This window comes from Pithys albifrons, chromosome 4, assembly GCF_047495875.1.
Source record: "Pithys albifrons albifrons isolate INPA30051 chromosome 4, PitAlb_v1, whole genome shotgun sequence".
Classification (NCBI taxonomy): Eukaryota; Metazoa; Chordata; class Aves; order Passeriformes; family Thamnophilidae; genus Pithys; species Pithys albifrons.
This window is the reverse complement of record NC_092461.1, coordinates 45,373,380-45,394,458: the sequence shown is the minus strand read 5'-3', so window position 1 is coordinate 45,394,458 and position 21,079 is coordinate 45,373,380. Positions and strand designations below refer to the sequence as shown.

Here is a 21,079-nt window from a genome sequence, read left to right as displayed (position 1 = left end):
CTCTTTTCTATATTTGGAAGAAATTTCTCAGTACTACACACATCACACCACCTTCCATTTCTCTGGGATATTTTCATAAAGATATTGTTTACTTTGTACACAGAACTGTGAGGAAATGTCTAAAATAATATATTTGGAGAACTGCAAGTGAATGAGTTGAGAGATTTAGTTTATTCATATTGGTGCAGTAGTGAAGATACATATCCAAGGGTCCTGAGACTCAGTAGGTTGTCTGTACAGGGTTAGACTAGGACCTTATAGCTAAAAACATGCACATTGGCTATGAGGTCAGTCCTTTGAAGGTCTGAGCACTTACAGGTAACACTAGTTATATTAAGTGACTGTGCTACAGCAGAAAGTCCCCTAAAATTTAGAGAGGACTGAGAAAAAGAATTTGTTACTGATGAATGTGTAGTCATGCCTCCTGTTGGTTTCTGTAGAAGGCTTGTGCATGCCAGAGATTATGAAATATATCAGGGTTACCTAATGTTTCATGCAATGTTTAATGTGAATTTATTAATACACACAAAGGCAGAGATAGTCAGCCAGCTGCCTGAATAAGCAAGATAATTGAATTTTAAGTTCCCAAGACATCAGACTCCATACGGGCTGATTAGAACATATATATACCCTAAAACCTGAAAAATGGGCCAGTTTTGAAAGGTGTCTCATGGCTTCCAAGTGTACAGATGCAGTTCTCACTCTGTGGGAATACACTGTGAAATGGATCCCAGAGAAAGACAGCATTGAAAGGCACCCTGAATTTTACAAGAGACTTATTGTTGGAGTTTAAAGTTAATTCATTTTCTCTGTATGGTTTTGAGTTAGAAAAGTTCTGTACACCTCTGCGTTTTCCACGTTCATTCCCCCTCCTCACGTATTCCCCCTGCAGTTTGTCCCTAATGCCGCGCTGCTGAGGCATTGGGGCCATCTGCCAAGCACAGCCCCTGCCACGAGCAGCCAATGCAGCTGCCGTGGCGAGCGTCGCTGCCACACAGCAGCTCTGGAACCCACCAGGGGGTCTGATCCAGGGCGGCCCTTCCTGAGGGGATTGTCCCTCCAGCCACGCTGCCGGTGGTCCACTGGAAATACACCTGCCCCTTTCACCTGTCCTGTCCCAATACCTCAGTCCCTATTGGTTAATTCTGTTGTCACTTGACAAATGTTTCCCCACTGGCTATCCGAGTTGTCAGTTATCCATTCTCCCACTCCCCTAGCCCTATCGTGTCCAAATTCCAAAGCCCTCCCCTCAGATTTCCTTCCTCTTTCCAGGACTCTGCTCTTGATGTTTAATGGTTACTGACATACTGTTCACCCAATTCCTTCTAAGTTTCCACCCCGTCCTGAGTACCTCCCCTAACCAACCGTTTCTAAGTTGGCTCCTTCATTAATAAAGTACTTTTTTGGTTTACCCTCTCAGTGTGGAGGGTTTCCCCGGGAGCCGATTCCCCCAGTCTGTTACTGTTATGCCTCTATCCCTCCTCAGATGGACAGTGTCAGAGACTGAAATGGTTAATGATTTATGCATTCTAAAAGACTTTGCAGGCTTTTGACTTTTGCATTATACCCCTGATGGGCAGCTGGGGCCCATCTCTCTAAAAGTGTCAAGGCCTGAAGAGGCAAGAAGAGCCTGTTGCCCTGCCCCCCACCATGAACCCTGCGAACACTGGGGGTTCACAGCCCAGCTGGTGACACTACTTCATAGAAAACAACCCCCTGCCTCGGGGGAGGTGCAAAAGGCATGCTGAGGGTATAAAAATGGACTGATGACTTTGGGAATTTGGGTTCCTCGCCCCCACCGTCTGCAGGACTGCTGAGATGCAACGCTGGATACCAGGGCGGTGACTATGTAACATTCTCATATTTTCTCATCTCTTCTTTTTCCTTGCTGTCCTGGACTCTTCTCCTGTCTTTCTTCCCCCTATGCATCTTCCCCCGCCAACAACTAAGGTTATTTTCTATGTCACATTATACAGAATTGTTAAATAAACACTGATTATATAGTGTTGTTTCACTTTAATCCATCCCAAAGGAAATTATTAATAACAATCTAGGTTACCCCCGTCCCCTTCCCAGGAGTGGGTCGTAACAGACAGGGCAGGAAAAATACATCAAAAGGCTCGTAGGTTGAGATAACGTTAGGGAAGGATCACTCAGCAATTACCGTCATGGGCAAAACAGACTTGACTAGGAAAAAGTAATTAAATTTATTACCAATCAAGTCAGAGTAGGAGGGCAAGTAAAAGAAAATCTTAAACCCAGCTTCCCCATCCATCCTTTTAATCCAGGACTTAATTTTATTCACAATTCTCCACCCTTCCCTTGCAGCGGTGCAGGGGGATGGGCAATGGCAGTTATGGTTGCTTCATTACATGCTGTCTCTGTTGCTCCTTTCTTATCAAAGGGAGAGCTACTCACACTCCTCCCCTGCTCGAGCCCAGAGTCCCTTTCATGGAAGGCAGTTCTTCATAAATGTTTGCAACTTCCTTCTCTGGGCTGCAGTTCACAAACTGCTCCAGTGTGCATCCCTTTCCACGGGGCACAGTCCTTCAGGAATGGGCTGCTCTGACGTCAGTCCTCCACAGGGTCACAAATCCTGCCAGAAAACCTGCTCCAGCATGGGCTTCTCTCCCCATTAGTTCACAGATCCAGCCAGGAGCCTGCTCCAGTGCAGGTTGCACATGGATACAGAACATCCTTTGGGCTCTTTTGTGGGAACCTCCACAGGCTGCAGGTGGATCTCTGCTCCACCATTGACCTCCATGGGCTTCAGGGGAACAGCGTGCATCTCCATGGTCTTCACCATGGGCTACAGATTAATCTCTGCTACAGCACGTGGAGCACATCCCCCCCATCTTTTCCTCACTGACCTTGGTGTCTGAAAAGCTGTTTCTCTTAGACACTCTCACTCTTTTCTCTGCTGGGATTGCTTCTGTGTAGTAACTTTTTTTCCCCTACACTAAATAAGTTATCCCTGATTGGTTTGGCTTGGCCAGCAGTTGGTCTGTCTTGGAGACATCTGGCATTTGCTCCATTGCACATAAGGGAAGCTTCCAGCAGCTTCTCAGAGAAATCATCCCTATAGCACTCCCGCAACAAAAACCTTGCCACACAAACCAAATCCAAGCAGATAGCTTTAAACTCAGGACACAAATCAGAGGTTTTCTACAATACTTGGATACATCTGACTCTAAAGCAATCAGAAAGCTATCTACTTCATGAATATGGGCTATGACCCTGTTTTGCTTGTATTTGATACTGTATTCAGTATTGTAATTGATGCAGGCACAGATTTTAGGGGTGCTGACTCTTGGCTTAGCCTGACATCTAAAACTTTTTAAACTTCTCTTTTAAACAAGAAAGAAATATCAGAAAATTTTCAAGAATTTTCATTTCAGAACCTCTTATGTCCATGACAACATTGAATTGTCCCAGGGAGATGGATATTTTAGTAGCCACAGAGCTTTTCTCATATGCTAGTTACTTCACAAAATATGAATTATATTTTAGTATGTCATAAGAATGCTTTGATTTCTTTAGAATTATAGAACTGTTTAGTAGGAAAAGACCTTCAAGATCATCAGTCCAACCATCAACTTATCACTGCCAAATCCCCCACTGAACCATGTTTCTTGGTGCCACATCTACATATCTTTTAAATACTTCCAGTGACTCAACTACTTCCCTAGGCAGCCTGTTGCAATGCTTGACAACCCTTTCTGTGAAGAAATTCCTCCTAATATGCAATGTAACACCCACCCCCACCCAACCCACCCACCCCCCCCCGGCACAATTTGAGGCCATTTCCTTTCGGTCTACTACTTGTTACCCAGGAGAAGGGATCACCACTCATCTTGCAACAACCTCCTTTCAAGAAGTGATATTACAGAATCATAGAATGGCCTGGGTTGGAAGGGACCTTAAGGATTATCTAGTTCCAACTCCCCTGCTGTGGAAAGGGACATCTTTCATAGACCAGAGTTCCATACAGCCTGACCTTGAACACTTCCAGGGATGGGGCATCCTGAGGGGACTTCTCTAAGCCTTCATTTCTCCAGGCTAAACAACCCCAGTTCCCTCAGACACTACTCATAAGACTTGTGCTCCAGACCCTTCACCACCTTTGTTGCCCTTGTCTGGACATGCTCCAGCACCTCAGTGTCCTTCTTGTAGCGAGAGACTCAAAACTAAACACAGGGTTTGAGGTGTGGCCTTACCCGTGCCAAGTACAGAGGGAAAATCACTTCCCTAGTCCTGCTGGCATTTTGATACAGGCCAGGATGCCATTAGTCTTCTTGGCTGCCTGGGCACACTGCTGGCTCATGTTCAGCTGCTGTTGACCAACATTACCAGGTCTTTTTCCACCAGACATCTTTCCAGTGAGTCATTCCTCAACCTGTATTGATGCATGGGGTAGTTAGGAGCCAAGTGCAGGAACTGGCACTTTGCCTTCTTGAACCTCATGCAATTGGCCTTGGCCCATCAATCCAGCCTCCATATTCTTCTGTAGAGATTTCCCACTCTAGGGCAGATGAACACTTCTGCCCAACTTGGTGTTGTTCAAATGTAAACATTCTCAGTGGGTAGCTAAGAATTCCATAAGTTGATGAATATTTATATCTATTCATAAGGCTAGACATCTGCCATGTTTTGCATATTTATGGTCTAGTTCTATGTTAGAGTTCTTGAGGGAGGTCAGGCAGAATAAGCCCTTATTGCTTTGCAGTGTAGTTTTCAACATTCCTGAATTTGGAATGCACCTGCTTGGCAGGTTAAATGAATTGTCACTTCAGTCCTACTGCGAACAACCTAAATTTCATGAGAAATAATGAAAGTGCATAAAATACAAAAGGGCAGAAATTTTAGGGGTTTTGAGTATTTGGGGCTGAGAGGCAGTTCTGAAAATCCAACTTTCCTGCTCAAGGCAGGATGAACTCAGATCTTTGTCAAGTTTTGAATAACTCCAAAAATGAACAGTCCACAATTTCTTTGGGCAGCCTTTTTCTGAATTTGACCATCCACAAAGTAAAAATTTGGTCCTTACCTCCAAATAGAACTTTTGTTTAAACCTGTTTCAATTGTCTCTTGTGCTGTCACTGGGTACTGCTGAGAAAAGTTCACTTTTCTTCATACCCTCCCACCATCTATTTATATGTACTGATAAGATCCCCCTGAGACCTTTTCAGGCTAGGCACTCCCAGACCTGCCTTTATTTGAATTAAAGTTACTATAGTCCCTTTGTCATCTATCTGTCCCTTCCCTGGACTTGCTTGAGCATGTCCATATTTCACTAGTACTGGAGAGCTCAGTACTGAGCAAAACACTCCAGATATGTCTCACTAGTGCTGAGTAGAGAGAGGGAATCACCTCTCTTGACCTGCTAGTAACACTTTTACTGTAGCCCGGGAGGCTGCTGACCTTTGTGTCAAAGGCACATTGCTGGTCTGGCTCATGTTCAAGCCTTTTCCTGACAAGCTGTTTTCCTGCTTGTTGACAGCTAGTCTGTACTGTGCAGGTGGAAGAATTCTGACTTGTTGTGGAATTTCATCATGTTCCTGTTAGTCGATTTCTCCACCCTGGTGAGGCACCACTGAATGGCAGGCCACCTCCCTCAATCCTGCAACCTCTTGAAGGATGCTGTGAGCTTGGTCAGGCAGGATTTCTCCTTTGTAAATCCATGTTGAGTGCTCCCATTCACCTTCTTGTCCTTGATATACTTGGAAATGATTTCCAGGATTATTTGCTGCATTACTTTCTGAGGGATTGAGGTGTAAAAGACCAGACTGAAGTTTCCTGGACCTTCCTCTTATCCCTCTTGAAGATAAGAGTGAGATTTGCTTTTTTCTGACCCTTTGGAACCTCTTATAATTTGTGTGATATTTAAAGAGTAATTGAGACTGATCTCACGATGATATCAGCCAGCTCCCCCAGTACTTGTGTGTGCATCCCATCAGGCACTATGGACTTGTGTATGTCCAGGGCCAGGTTGGTGTCCTTGCCCATGACAGGGGTGTTGGAATTAAATGATCTTTAAGGCTCCTTCCAACCCAAACCATTCTATGCTTCTATGATTCTGTAGTTTAAATGTTCCTTAGAATGATCCTCCTTCACTGAGTGTAATGTGTCTTTGTTTCTCCAGACTGGTCTCAAAGGCCAGGGATTGCTGAAGGCTGACTTTACCATTGGAGAACAAGTTGAAGAAGGCATTAAGTATGGGAAGGAAGCCTTCAATGCGGAAAGAAGGGTGTGTATGGGACTTTTGGAGTAATGGAGTTTGTCTGCCTAAGTAACCATGACAGGACTTAAAGAATGCAATGAATTTTCCCAAAACACTGTCAAAAAAGGAAATTCCTGTGAGACAAACCACCATGATAGGAACTTGTGATAAGGGCAGATGGCAACCACAGGCCTAAGGCAAATCTGGGTAAACTACTTGAACAAAAATTCCCACTATGGAAAACTGTGAGAAGAGAAAGCATTAATTACAGATTTAAATGAAGGTAAGGGTTTGAAATCAGCGCATCAACAAAATTCCACTGTGCAGGCTATGGGAAAGAAAACAACTGCTTACACCCATGACATCTCAAGTTGTGAGGACATTTGAGATGCCCCATCAATATCCAAGACTTGGACTGTGATACCCCAGAAGTGGTACCCCAGAAGCATGACATTGGGGACTGTGCTGGTTTAAAGGTAAACCGGCAGGAGAAATGAACCCAACTCAAAAGAGATTACAGGTTAGAGTTGCAATTTACTAAAAGGATTAAAATAAATACAATGACACAAAGTAAAATTTGGTTTAACCCACAAAAACCAAAAGTATAACCCAACACCCTGAGGCATGTTCATTAATCCCTGTGCTGAGAACCATGTGGTTGTCCTCAGTATAAAGTAAAAGGAAAGAAAAACTTGTTGGTGAGGAAGATGGTCACAGTCTGGTCAAGAGTGACAGTCACAGTCCTGTTGAGGTTCTGGTCCTCTTCTGGATCTGACGAGCGGTACCAGAAGTCCCCAGACCCTCAGATTATATATGCTCAGATTCAGGTGGGAATGCCCAGTACATCCCCCAGGGCAGGGAGTTTCACAATGGGTGATTAAACTCTGTGAGTCATAGGATATTTTTGAAATCCTTGATTGCCTAGGTCATTGCAACTGCCTATTGTGCCAGTCCCTAATAGCCCATTAGCAGACATGACCCCTCAGGCTGGGTGTTAAGGTGCTACTGCCTCCCTAGAGGGGAGTTATCACAGTTGACTCACTGGTGTGAAGACAGAAATATTCCTGTGCTTCCCAGGGTTCTTCAACACCCACCTTGTAGCCTGAGGTGAAAGATGTGCCTGGCAGCTGCTGCAAACAATCCATTATTAACAGTTCATGAGAAATGACATAGAGGATGTAAAACACACTGTTTTGGTGACACCTGCACAGTGATAAACTGGACCTGGCCACTGTAACTAGGACAGGGACCCTCACCACCATGAAGACCAGAAGAAGGACCTGTCGGGATGCTGTTGGAATCCATATAGTGGCGATCATTTTACTTTGTCTCTATCTCATTCTCACTCTCTTTCTCCTTCTCTTTCTATTTCTCTCTCTCTCTTTACTGTTAAATAAAAACCTTACTATTGCCTTTGGCATATGGTCCTGTTTGCACCTTAGTTCGTACAGAGGCACTGTTTAATAATCATATTCTAAAAAACCATCACACATGATGGAGCTATGCTTTGCTGCTTTCCTGGAGATGGCTTTGCTTGTATGTGCAGCTTTTACTAACTTATTAAACTGTCTTCTCAATGCACATTTTCTCTCTTTTATCCTTCCTATTCTATCCCCTGTCTCACTGGAAGGAAATGACTGAGTGGGGCTAAGATATGATTCAGGTAGGATTATGACAAATACAAGCAAAGATTTTTAGTTATACTTCAAATGTGCACTAAGTGGAATTACTGTCTAGTGACAATGCAAGTAGCATAATTACATCATGGGAAAGTTGTTAACACTGCTTCATATTACTGAATTAAACAGGCACCACTGTTAATGTAAATACTAAATACCAGTGTTTCATTTCATAATAAATATGGATGGAAGGTCATTAATTCATATATTTATTATTATAGTAAAGTTTGTTATAAGGGTTCCGCTATTTTAATTATGCCCATATGTAATGATTGAGTAAACAGAACAAAAATCTCATTGGTACACAGAACTTCTGAAATCAGACGTTTCATAGCAATACTCGATGACAATCTTGAGTCTTGTGGTATAACAACAACAACAAAAAAATTCCTTAAGGAATATTGTTAGTTTTAGTTACATTCATGTGACCTATATAAATGTCAGTTAGAGGATAATGGTTCTCATGTTTAACCACCAAGCAAAAAAACCACAGCCAGAATGGTTGGTCTGAGCTGGCCAAAAGGTTACTGCATACCATGTAGTGTCAAAACCAAAAATAAAAATAGATGTTTTTCAAAGCAGCTGTTGCCCAGTCACTAGTCAGGCATCAATTTGAGACATGCTGAGTGATTGCTTTTACGTAACCTCTTTTTTTTTTCCTCTCCATTTATTAAATTTTTATATCAGCTTGCAAGTTTCTCACATTTGCTTTTACCTTTTACTCTTCTGTCCCACTGCTGACTGTAGTTTTGTGAAGTAGATTGTTATCTATAGAGTAACACTGGGAAATACTCCCACAACCTGACTCCAGCCATAGAAATTAAGCATGCAAATTGTGTAATTAGTTTCACTGTGCTCGAGCAGAAACCAAAAGAGTCAAGAGCAATTCCTGCCCGTCTCCCAGTTCTGTATTCACACCAATCTTTTGCAAGCTGAAAAGAAATGCATTTTTGCAGACCAGAGATAAACTTCATACTGTGCTTAACACTTGGATCTGGAAACTGAAGAGACCTGAACCCCTGGATGCAGTGATATATACCTACCCAGAGGCCAACAGCTTTGGGGAAGAAATTCGCCTGTAACAATAAATCCAGATCACTTTCTTTGAGCTCATGATCTGAACAACCTCACCAAGGATTCCTGTCTTTATTATACATATAAGGCTGGCCCTCTAATTGTATATCAAGCAATTTAAACTATTCTGAGTAGATACTGATCAGAGGCCAACTCTTCACTATACACAGATTGTAAGAGTAAACTGTGATATTATTCTAGCTGTCATGTCACTATTACTTGCTGTGGTTTAAAATTTTGGACTAAAAATTTGATCTTGAATCAAATGGGACCAGTATATCTTCAGGATCCCATTAGGATACTGGCAAGTTACACATCAGCAGACCAGTGGAGAGTAAATTAACAGAACTTGCCAGAAAATTGAAATATGCAGCACAGAAAAGTTCCTCTCGATCATATGAAAAAATAGGAATAAACAATGTGGGTTTTTTAATGGAGTTTTTGAATAAAAAATCTTTTTTATGTGAGCCCAGTTAGAAGCACTTGGATATTCTCCCAGGTCCAAGGCTCTTTTTGTCAGTCATCATCTTTCTGCCAGGAACTAATCTGTTTTGATGTAATCCTGTATTTCTAACTCAGAATAAGCTTTTTTGTTTCATGCAGCTATCCATCTGTCATAAGAATTGTTATACATTTTTAATTTCTCTAACAGTTTCTAGTATGTTATGGTTTTAAAAATAGATACTTAGCATTTTGTATTTAGTCAACACTTGGCATAAATATTGTGTTAGAACTCTTTGGAAAACAGTTACAACAATTGACAATTAAATAATTTTTTCTTGACTATTGTTTGCTTAGGAAAATAATTCGGTAGAAATTGGCTCCATTCACAGACTTAGTATTGGAACCACTGTATTTTGTCTTCAGAAATCCATATTTTTCACTATGCTTAGAAGAAGGATCTGGGAGTGATTTTTTCCTTGTGCAACAATGGTTATTAATGTTTCCATAAATACAAAGTTTAGCTGTGCCCCCAGCAAAATAGGCACTGATGCTATTACCACACACAGCTGATTTCAACATATGAGAAGTTATTGAACTCTTTCAAGAACTCAGGGTATCTGATAGCCTTTAAACCATTTTTTCCATCTGATATAGGGTCAGCTTTCTAGTCCTGTTACTGAAACTGCCCAGACCTAGACCTGCTCCTGAATATTTGCACCCCGTCTCTGATGCTTCCATTCATACTTTGCTTGTAGTTCAGCTGTATTCTTGTGTTACAGTTTAAACCCATCTGGCAACTGAGCCCCAACCAAAAGCTTGCCACACCAGTGGGATGGGGAAGAAAATCAGATTAACAAAAGTAAGAAAATTCATGGGTTGAGGAAAAGACAGTTTAAAGGGGAAGCAAAAACCATACACACAAGCAAAGCAAAATAGGGAATTCATTCGCTACTTCCCATGGGCAGGTGGGTGCTCAGCCATGCATGGGAAAGCAGGGCTCCACTTATGCGTAACAGTGACCTGGAAAGATAAATATCATTACTCCAAGTGTCCCACTATTCCTTCTTCTTTCCCCAGCTTTATGTGCTGAACATAACACCATATGGTATGGAATATCCCTTGGGTTGGTTGGACTCAGCTGACCAACCTGTGTTCCTTCCCAACTTATTGTGCATCCCCTGCCTCCTCGCTGGCAAGGTAAGAAGCAGAAAGGATCTTGATGCTATGAAAGCACTGCTGAGCAATATTACATTATCTATATTATCAACACTCTTTTCAGTATAAATCAAGAATACAGTCCCATACAAGCTACTGTGGAGAAAAGTAACTCTAGTCCAACCAAAACTAACACACTTTGTGCTATTGTTTCTCTCTGATAGTCCTGAGTTTCCTCATATGTCCTTTCTGAAATTTGTCACTAGACACAAGCTTTTTTCTTGTCCCAGTGCCTTTCTTTGATATTCACTCACTGAACTGTATAAACATGTGTAAATCTCTTAACCTTTGACATAATGGATTTTCCAAGGGCTTCATCATTCCTAAAGCTTGAATAGAATCTGACACAAAACATTTTAAATACTTAAGTGATCATGATGACAGTCTTTCAATAAGACCTAATGGCTATAAAGATGATGTGAAAGATGGAATGGATTCCATAAATTGACCCACTAAGCCAACCAAACCTATTCAGTTTGAAGAATAATTACTTTGAGGGGAACAAGCTATGACAAATTCATGAACTGCTGATCAGAAAAATGTTTTTTGCACATATTCTAGTTTATGAGGACCATAGGCAAGTCATGGTGCTACTGTGCTTATATACAAATAACTTGTGCAGCAACAAGAAATACTTCTGTGCACTTGTGTTGAAGCAGGTTGTAGATGGGGCCATTATTCTTTACAGTATTTGGGCATTAAAGGATGAAATTTCTATCAACAATTACAACAAGCAACCTCAGAGTTTCTTAAATTAATTTTTATTGTTATTATATTTCAAGTGTTGTAAATTCTTTTGTTAGATAACTGTTTCTTCTTGTGGGCCTTCTTTACTTTCCGCTACTTTTATCAGAGATTTCTGAGCGTATATGTGATTTTTAATACTCTAAATGAGCTATACTCACTTTCAGCTGTACAGACTCAATATTGTAAAAATACAGAGTTATTCCAGGAAAGGTGACACCTTCGTGCAAAATCTTTATAAACATAAAAGTATTTCGCTCAAGGGATTAGCATTGAAATGAAGATTTAAGAATAACCTTCTGTGTCATGATCTCCTTCTCTCAGCTTTTTCTTTCCTGGAGAAATTTTCTTTTATCAGAAGGACCTCAGCCTTTTATAATTGTAATTAATAAAGTTTATGGAGCAATTTTCATGACTTTTGTTTCAAAGGGATCTTTCTAACAATAAGGTTCACTTTTATAATGACATATCACTGCTGAAGATGATATCCTATTCAATTTTGAAAAGTTTTATCTGACCTCCTCAGGTAGACATTTTACAATTCAAGCATTTTTCAGAGGGTCTCTAGTCTTGAGACAGCTGGAGTGACTTCTGATCCATGCTGCTGTAGCAAAAAAATGAAGGGGATTTGAATGTACTTTGGACCAACAGGAAAGGACATATCTGTAAAGCTGAAACCTAGAGGTAGACATTGGAAGGAAAGAGGATATAGTGAAATGAGCTAAAGATTTTTATTTCTGAAAAAAGTAATAAGAAGAGGAAAAAAAGTCGCAGTAATTTTATAAGTTTATCATGGGGAAAATTCATAGCATTTTGATTGTTTCGAGGAATTTTCAGTATATGTCAATATGAAACTGCTATACAAGTAGGTGGAGACTAATTTTCAAGAGTACTGAGTTATATTAGGAAAAAATTGGCAATTAATTAAAAAAATTGAATAATTAATAAATCTGCAGTCTCAAATTGCAGCCTAAACAGGGGTACTGTGCAATAAATGAGAAAGAAATCTCTGGTGGCAATAAACCCAAAGAAAATTAATTATCAGAAATGGTAAAATTTAATGTAAATCATGCATCTTTAATGATATGGTCTCTAATTCTGAAAGTTCTGGTGTTCCATCAATGATAATTTCAGTATATGGCAGAGTGTGGCTATTTGACAGGATGGTTGTGGAACACAGAGGAAATGTAAGTAAGTGTGCAAATATGTTGCTGGGGAATATAAATCAAATTTAATTAACTTTTGCTTTGTTGGTTTTGTTCAAATAAAATCAGTTGGTACTATTCTCCATGCTGCACCCTTCTCTTCTCCCTAGATTATCTTCAACCTAGCAGGAGACTTTTTTTCCTAAATATGCTTCTTTCATTCTTTATTTTATATGTATATGTTGATTTTGAAAGAAGAAAAAAGTATGATGAAAAAAGTAGAGCACCATAGAATTACAAAAAGCTTCCTCTGAAAAGATCTCCACAGTTCATTCAGTTCAACTCAGAGCATAACTATCGCTGGATGGACATGACTAGAAGTGCATGATTCATACTGGAATTGTTCAACACTTTTTAATAGTTTACAATCCTACAAAAAGAAGCTAATTTAAACAGAAGCAAATGGTAGCAAATTCAGGTCACTATGAATTTTTTCCTAGGTGAGATCTGATTGGATAGTACTCTATTTAAGATTTTTGCTTACTGTGAAACTCCAAGAATTGTCGTTAGAGAATTTGCCTCAAATGTTGGAAATTAATTTCTAAAATGAAAGTGAGAGAGCTTCATCTTAATTTTTAGAGATTCATGAAGAATAAGACAGGCAAAATCATAATTCTTTGTTTTCACAATCTTGTTATAATTCCTTCAGTTGTTATGAAAATTAAGTCAGAGTGCTGAATTCAAATGACAGAATTAAACTTTCCAGTATGCTTGTATGTACCATTATAGGTACTCTATTACTTCAGGCTTTAAATTTATATTTAATTGATTAATGAATCATGTTTTTTTACTAGTGAATAACTTATAAAATGTCAATTATTATATTTTCATTATAACAGGTTTATGTCATGACAAGTCTGAAGAATCAGTTATGTTGTTTTGTATCCTTTTTGAATAGGTACTTTTTCTTTTGGATATTCTTAATGTACTTCCTGGCACTTTTTTTCGTTGTCAGTTTCAGATAGCTACTAAGAAGTAAAATATTCAGCCATCAAAATATTTATTTCTTAAATTTTATATCAGTGTAAACTTTATCAATAGTTGATTAGAGATCAGAACATTCTAGGAAGCAGACTTTTTCATATAATATGCAAAGATTTGAAAAAATGAAGAATTTTGCTTAAAATGATCCTATGAAACAGAAAAAAATATTTTAGAAGCCTTATGTAATCATATATTCAACAAAGACCCTTGTGTCTTCAGCAAACTTACACACACAAAAACCTCCAATCCACTAAAAACCAAAATAATGTGCTTTCATGAACTAGACAGTGGTATGTTTTAAGATGACATAGCTGTAATTCCATTCCCTCACTTATTTTAGAAAATTAATAAGCTTCTCTTGGCCTTCATATTAACTCTTAACAATAATGTAACCAAACGTAACTAATGTAAGAATTGGCGGGACTGTCTTTGGCTGGAAAATTAATTACCACCTCTTGCTTTCCACATTTACAGGCATATATTTCTATCTGAACTACAAATAAAGAGAAAGACAGTTAAATGCCTCCCTGACATCCGATCCCATCAGATCTCGGAAGCTAAGCAGGGTCAGCCCCGGATTAGTACTTGGATGGGAGACCTCCTGGGAAATGCCAGGTGCTGTAGGTTCTAGCCCTGAGGACTTCACTGGCACTGTCCATAGCTCGCTCGGCCATAGCACATGAACCTCAGGACTGAAACGGTGGGGCCAGTTCTGCGCACACTGAGCCTCACCTAAAATCCACTGCGCAGGCTGGAAGGGCACACCCACATGGGGACAGCCCTTCCCAAATCTTCGTTTGCGAAGCCAAGCCACACACACACAAATAAAGAGTGTAAGTTGCCTGTTTGCCATTGTTCCCTTATATCTAAATATTATGATGGTTCAAAAACTGTGCTTCACCTGTGCTATGAATGAAATAAATTGATTGATATTTATAATTAAACCAGCTCCTTGGTTCTACCTGCTCAGAGCTTGGCAAGTATGCTTTGAGGTCCTGCATTCCCTGAAGAGATAACTAGACAAATTCTTGACTGTCCCTCTTGGTCATATTTTCTTCTTTTCTTTGAAAATGAAGTAACTTATTTCCCATTTTGTTCTGCCAAATATAGGACTTAGTGCAAAAATATTCCCTTTTTTAAGGAGACGGTGAAGATAGTTCTTTCTTAATGGATTTTCCAACTTAGTTATAGAGTAGACCAGAAAGACAGAATGAAAATGCTCTTCATTTTGGTTTGTTTCTTAACAAAGCTCTTACAAATAATAAAAAATTTAGATCTCTTTTTTTTCAGTATAAAGATTGCCCTGATACTTTTGAAATAAATTGTTTTCTCTATATATCCAGGCTATAAACAAAATTCTTGTTTAAAAGGAGTTATTTCTGTCTGTGTAGAGATATCCATGTTTCCAGTTACACAGTGATAAATACATTGAACATCATTGAAAATTCAGGGAAATGTTAAGGGAAGAAAAGTTTAGAAGTATGAATCTCCATTTAGTTTGAGGAGTTTGAGGGAAATATCACAGAGGGCTTTAAAACCACTTGAACTTTTCCCTTTAACACCAATATGTGCCATAGGCAACAGTCGCCTCTCCTTCATTCCCTGCACAATTTAGTTCAAAAGTGTGACTGTTCATTGCCAAGGTTTGCTTAAAGATTTGTAATGCTTCAGAAGTTCGCAAAAACATATTTCATAAACTTTTAATGTGAAATATTACTGTTAGCCAGAGTGTGGTTTAGAATAAAACTCTGAAAAGTATCTTATATGCTGTTTAATATGTAGAAATGTTTTCATTTTCTACATAGAAGTGCTGGAAACTAAACAAAAATATTCTCTCCCTTTCTTTCATACCAGTATTTAGTCTAGAATAATCAGTCACTGTTTACTTAAGGTAGCTGGATGTATATGTTGTCCTAAGGTATTTGAGTGTCAGAACTTTTTCAGAGCACACAGTAGCTGATCAGTACCTGGGATTACTTGTGGAACAATATTTTTTTTTTATTTTTTAATAAGGGAGAGGAGTAGATTTGATGATCATTGATCAGTACACCACAGAAAAGACAAAGCCTATGGAAGAATTTTTGTTTGTTACTATTTGCGCAGACTATAAAACCAACTGGAAGATGTTTGGAATAATTTTACACTAAATGAAATTTCACAGATGTTGGAATTTATTAAAACAAATTTCTAAATAGAAATACTATATGTTTCATAGACACAGACTAGAAAATGTAAGCATTTCTCCTATTTTTTTTTTATTTCCTGATTGTAAATCTTAAGTTTCCGCATCATATAGTCATGTATGTATATATAGCTAAATTAATCAGCATTATGTATTATATATCTTGTGTCTGTTTTCTTTTACAAAATCTTTTCTTTTTATTTTTTAACTCATATGTGTTCCTACCTTAAACACAAAAGGGTATCTTTTATAATCTCAATAACAGCAACAACAAAAAAAGCATACAAGAACCCCCCCCCCCAAAACCCCCAATCCCAACACCACAAAATACACTTCAGATTCTTTCTCAGGTTTTTCCTTACTCAGATGTTGTGAGGTAGAAATCTTTTGAAGTTTATTTTTCTTCTTTCTTAGTTATAGATTTCCCTTTCTCCTCACTTGTTTCAAAGAGAAAGTGAAATAAACAAAGAACATAGAGACTTGGGGACTTGTCTGAAAATTCAAACACTTGAGTTCAAAGACTCAGAAAGAAATCTTATGTTTATAAATTAGTGTTTAGAATTCTAGGAATCTTATTTTTATATATTGGTGCTTCTTTATAATTCCCTTTTTCAGTTTAAGGTGATAATATAATTGCTTCAGTTACTTCCTTTTCTTTTTTTAATCAATTGTTAAGGAAAGACAGTGGTTAATGAGAGTGTTAAAGAAAAGGCAGGTCTTTCCTTTCTATTCTACCTCAAAAAGTTTCAAAGATTCTTGAAATTCCTGTGAGTAGCAATTGCATCTAATTTTGAAAGACATCTGAAAACAAGGCTTATCTTTTGGCATGGCAAATTCCAAGTCATCCTTAATAATCTATGCTTATATAAAATTGTTTGGCTATTGATTAAAGAGGGAACTTTAGTTAACGTTATGGGAATTTGGGGAAAAAAGCAGTCTTACAACAATCCTTTACACACACAAACAAAGAAATGTCCTGGTTCATAATGTCTCTTCAGTATAAGGAAGCAATGAACAGACTGAAGAGAGTCCAACAAGGATGATTAGGGGGCTGGAACATCTCTCAAATAAGGAGGTCTGAGAGAGCTGGGACTGTTCAGCTTCAAGGGGGAGTACTTAGCAATGTTTATAAATATCTGGCAGGAGGGTGCAAAGAAATCATACCCGGGCTCTTATCAGTGATTTTAGTAACAGAAAACAAGGCAATAAACACAAACTGAAACTCCAGGATATCTCTCTTAGCATCAGGAAACACTTACTGTGAGAGTGACCAAGCACTGGCACAGATTGCTCAGAAAGCTTGTGAAGTCTCCACCCTGGAGATACCCAAAAGCAGTCTGGGCATGGTCCTGTGGTCCTGCATAGCAGGCTCATGAGGGCCCTGCTTTAGGGACTAGATGAGATCACTTCTGGAAGTCACTTCCAATGTCATTCATGGTGTGATTCTGTGATTTCCAGTTTTGCCAATTCAGAGAATAATAAGAAGGTGTGCATAGAAGCTCACCCACACCATGCCCCCCAGTATCCCTGATTGGCCATGGCACCACTCGCTCCAGCTCGAGGGCACTGGGTGCCCAGGGAACCAGATGTCCCACCAGGGGGAGTGGCCATGGTAGCCAAACCGTATAAACAGAGCCACTGGGCCTCCATGTTGTTCAGTCCTCTATGTCTGGACCTGCCTGTCACTCTTGGCAGTAATTATTTTTCTCTCTTTCTCTCTTTACTTCTTTCTTCTCTCAATCTCTCTTTTCTTTCCTTACTCTTTTCTTTCTCTTGTGGGTAACTTAAAACCCTTGAGTGGTATTGGTGTTTGCCAGTGCTCTCATATAATGTTTTTCGTATTTTTATATTATCACTGTAAAGCCTTTTGCCAACACACTTATTTTCTTACTAAATTAAAAAAGTTCTCTTGAGAAGCACTTGTACCATGTTCTTCTTACATGATTCAATGTATCAAAGAACCAAAGGCTTTGCAAGAGTTCATGTGAGTGAAATCTCTTGGAGTATTAAAGTAAAACTCACACCAAAGTTTGAGGCCTTGGAGCTGGGGCTTTACCCCATGCACACTGTAGGGGTAACTGTATGTGTGTGTATGAAGAGATTGATATAGAGCAGTTCAGAGTGTATCCTTGAAGGAAGGCAGTTTAGAGTACACCCTTAAGGAGCAGAGAGCTATCTGTAGAGTGTGTGGTGTCTTGTGACCAATGGGATGCTTCTATGTATGTGAGGTGAATTGGTTAACCAATAATGTCATAACATGTTAGATATAAGAGGATATAAAAGGTGTTAGTATAAAATAAGCTCTCCTAGTTGTAAGCCTTCTGATCAAACCTTCTGATGCCTGCTGTGCCTGAGCTCTTCTAATCGTCATCAGCGCAATCCCCTAGCCCTAGAAAGGGTGACTCCAACACACACAAGCAAAGTAAAACAAGGAATTCAGTCACTTGATCAGCAGGTAGGTGTTTGGCCATGCCCAGGAAAGCAGGGCTTCATCCCACCTAACAAATGATACTTAGGGGGCAAACATCATCATTCTAAAGGCCCCTTTTGCCTCTCCTTTCCCTCAGCTTTATATGGTGAGCATGATACTATGTGGTATGGAATGTCACCTTGGTCAGTTGGTGTCAACTATCCTAGCTGTGCACTCCCAGCCCCTTGCTGGTGTAGTAAGAGAGGTAGAAAAGGCAATAGTGCTGCGTAAGCACTGCTCAGCAGTAATCAAAACATTTCTATATTATTAATGCTATTTCCAGCACGAGTCCAAAAGTCAATCCAGTACCAGCTACTATGAAGAAAATTGACTATATCCAGTCTAAACAATCACAGAGAATTAGGCCTCTCTTCTCTTAGAAAATTCTTCATGTTAATATTAAAGATGCTATCCATAACTCAAATTTCAGTTATGTGCAGCACACAGTGTATTTATTGTACACTATGAGGATGAGATTTGGTATATTTCAGGAGTTTTATACATATATTTTTGTGGCTAAATGTGAAAAAGAGAATAATAAAAGTGACCATGAAAATATTAAAAGTTCTCTATGACAGTAATTGTTTTCCTCACATTGAACAGTAGTTTACTTCAGAGGTTTTATTGAAATCAAAAGCCAGAGAGGAAGAATGAAGCAAGTAGATCTAAAAGGAGTCACTCATGAGCATAGGCTTTACCCATTTCAATAGTATTGGTAAAAACTTAAAGTAGACCCTATAAATTTTTATGGCTAATGAGTTTTTATTTAATTTTCTATTTACCTTGTCTGGGGTAAAAGAAATTGCTCTCTAGGCACAGGAGTGCTCAGAAAAAAACAAACAAAAAAAACCAGTAAGAAATGTCAGGTACCAGTATTAAAGCAAAACTCATGCAAAACTGGCAGCAAAACTTACCATAAAGAAGCTCTGTATTTTTTCTCAATTGATATATTGGGTTTAAAAGCTTGTCAGGTTCTTGGAAAATTATGCAGGAAGATTCTTTTTACTAGAAATAACAAGATGAAAATATGCTGTCTTTAACTTTGAGAAAGCGTTTGATAAATTTATCAGAATGTTTCTTTGTTTCATAAACCCACACTATTTCATCAAATACCATTTAGCTTAAAATGTTGTTTTCTCTGAAATTTTCAAAGCTGGAACATATCAAAGGAAAGCAGCAAATACTGAAAGAAGCAATTTTTTGTATGCGAATATCAAAGTAGCAAGGGAAAACAAAGCCCCATTGTAAGAACCTCAAATGCACAGTCCAATAAACAGAGGAGAAAAAATGAGGAAAATAAATTTACTGATTCCCGGAGTTATTTGGAAATTAAGAACATATTTTCAGAAAATATATTCCGATTTTGATACTTTTAAGTATTCACATGGCATGCAAGAGACCAATGTAGGAGGAATAGACATCTGTATTTGACTTAAATACATGAAAAGCTCTTATGATTAAAAATTAGTCTGGTTTTGTCTCCAGTTTTACCTCTGATCAGAAAATAGATCTTAGAAGAAGAAAAATTCCATGATAAAAAAAAATCAAAAAACTGGTGATAAAACAAATCTTTTCAATAGTGAAATATGTTGTTGAAAAGTTCCTTCTAGATGCTTAGTTTCTAATTGAAAGAAATACCAATTTTATCTCTGAAGTGTAAATACCTGAAATTTTGCTGAACTGGTCATAAATATCCCATCTAAAATAATGGAAAAAATTATACCATGGATTAAAGAATTAAGCTGATGGTTACTTCCTCTAAGGTTTTCTTTACTTGGTAATGAACAGGATAAATTTTATAGTGTCACTGAAAAAATTACAGTAGCACTCAAACTACTTCCTACAATAGTCACAGAGAATGCAGCAGAGCGGATTTAATCTAAATTATTTTATTTAAGCATAGACACCTGCTTTGTCCCCTGCACCACCAGGAACTACCAATTGAGTGGTGATTACACATAACTGAATTTTGTTTGATTTCAGGGAATCTTCATTAAATCTGAAAATATTACAGTTTCCAAATTGATGTGTTCAAATGAATAAATGAAAAAAGGCTTATTTTCAAGTGGGCGTTAATAGACCAATGGAATCCCAACTGTTTAATGAAGACATATTTCTGCAAAATATGGTGTCAACAATGAAGAGCGAAGGACAAGGCAGAAAACCATATGAATTTCCACATAAAAATTTGCTTCAGTCTGAAAGATCTACACCCTGTAAACAGAGTAAAAAATCACCCTGGAAATAAAAGGATGGTTATCTGGGTAATGAGCAGATTTAGAATTCCTAGAAAATATTCCAATTAATTTTTCATTCCTCGGCATGAACTGTGACAAATTAGATCCCATGCAGTGAGGAAAGTGAAAAAAGTAATGTGGGCTTACTAATTGCTGAACTCATAAATACACATGCAGAAAACCAAATTGTCTCTAATTAAGTATTTTGATGAATATTAATGATATTTCAAAGAACAATTCAGAAAAGAAAACCAAAAAAAAACCCAACAAAACCAAAACCAACCAACCAACCAAAAACCCCAAAACCCACCAAGCAGAAAGAAACATCCAGTTGGCTGCCCAAAGGGGACAGTTTATATTATCAATAAAACAGAAAGAGAATAAATCTCATACCCTAGTCAACTGTTTCAATATTCCCAATTAATTTTTGACTACATCAGGAAAACTATAAACATTCTATGATTTAAAAGCAAGAGGCATTCAACATCTTTATCAACCATATTTCTGATATTAGTAGGGATTCTCTAGCTCAAACTAAGTCAGAAAAATTATATATACATTGTGTTTTGAAATTGAATCATCTACCACTAAAGTACCTGGCTATTTGCAAAAAAACTACTTTGACACC

The 21,079-nt window shown here is 38.5% G+C and overlaps 1 long non-coding RNA gene across 1 annotated transcript in view; it reads left to right on the top strand.

The window, feature by feature from the left end:
* The first annotated feature begins 1,590 nt into the window (after positions 1–1,590).
* LOC139670899 (uncharacterized) overlaps positions 1,591–21,079 on the top strand; it is a 37,460-nt gene continuing 17,971 nt past the window's right edge. The window contains exons 1-4 of the long non-coding RNA XR_011697604.1: positions 1,591–1,849; positions 6,140–6,244; positions 10,492–10,611; positions 13,418–13,459. This is a non-coding gene — a long non-coding RNA (uncharacterized lncRNA). The remainder of the gene's footprint in view (positions 1,850–6,139; positions 6,245–10,491; positions 10,612–13,417; positions 13,460–21,079) is intronic.